The following is a 1,533-nucleotide window of genomic DNA, read 5'->3' as shown; positions in this document are numbered from 1 at the left end:
TTAATCAGATTGCTTGTTTTTTTCTTGTAAAATTGTTTGAGTACTTTGTATATTCTGGATATTAACCCTTTGTCAGATGTATATTTTGCAAATATTTTCTCCCACTCTATTGGTTGTCTTTTAACTCTGTTAATTGTTTCTTTTGCTGTGCAGAAGCTTTTTACTTTGACATAATCCCATTTGCTTATTTTTCCTTTGCTTGCCTGTGCTTTTGGGGTCATATTCATGAAGTCTGTGTCCAGTCCTACTTCCTGAAGTGTTTCTCCTATGTTTTCTTTAAGAAGTTTTATTGTTTCAGGGTGTATATTTAATTCTTTAATCCATTTTGAGTTGATTTTAGTATATGGTGAGAGGTATGGGTCTAGTTTCTTTCTCTTGCATATGGATATCCAGCACCATTTGCTGAAGAGGCAGTCTCTCCCGCAGTGTATAGGCTTGGTGCCTTTGTCAAAGATCACATGGCTGTAGGTGTATGGGTTGATTTTGGGGTTCTCTTCTATTCCATTGATCAGTGTGGCTGTTTTTATGCCAGTACCATGCTGTTTTGGTTATTATAGCTTCGTAGCATAGTAAAAGTCAGGTAGTGTTATGCCTCCAGCTTTATTTTTTTGCTCAGCATTGCTTTGGCTATGCGTGGTCTTTTGTTATTCCATATAAATGTCTGGATAGTTTTTTCCATTTCTGATAAAAATGTCATTGGAATTTTGATGGGGATTGCATTGAATTTGTATATCACTTTGGGTAGTATGGACATTTTCAGATACTTTCCATCTATACCTAACTTGTAGAGAGTCTTTATGATGAATAAATGTTGAATTTTGTCAAATGCTTTTTTGGCATCTATAGAGACGAACACATGGTCCTTGTGTTTGATTTTATTGATATGGTGTATCGCATTTATTGATTTGCATATGTTGAACCAACCTTTCATCCCTGGGATGAATCCCACTTGATCATGGTGTATAATTTTGGGTATATGTTACTGTATTCTGTTAGCTAGTATTTTATTGAGGATTTTTGCGTCTATATTCATCAAGGATATTGACCTGTAGTTTTCTTTTTTAGTTGTATCTTTACCTGGTTTTGGTATCAGGGTGATGTTTGCTTCATAGAATGAGTTTGGGAGAATTGCCTCTGTTTCAATCTTTTGGAATAGTTTGTAGAGAATTGGTGTCAATTCCTCTTTGAATGTTTGGTAGAATTCTGCAATGAATCCATCTGGTCCTGGGCTTTTCTTTGTTGGGAGACTTCTGATAACAGCTTTAATCTCTTTTTTTGTATTGGTCTGTTCAGATTTTCTACATCTTCTTGGCTCAGTTTTGGGTGCTTGTGTGTGTTCAGAAATTTATCCAGTTCCTCCAGATTTTCAAATTTGTTGGCATATAGTTGTTTATAGTAGTCTCTAATGATTCCTTGTATTTCAGAGGTGTCAGTTGTAATATCACATTTTTCATTTCTAATTTTTTGTTATTTGGGTCTTCTCTCTTCTTTTTTAGTTAGCCATGCTAATGGTTTGTCAATTTTATTTATCTT

The sequence above is a fragment of the Galeopterus variegatus genome, unplaced genomic scaffold (assembly GCF_000696425.1).
Source record: "Galeopterus variegatus unplaced genomic scaffold, G_variegatus-3.0.2 Scaffold2363, whole genome shotgun sequence".
Lineage (NCBI taxonomy): Eukaryota > Metazoa > Chordata > Mammalia > Dermoptera > Cynocephalidae > Galeopterus > Galeopterus variegatus.
Note: the sequence above shows the minus strand (reverse complement) of the source record.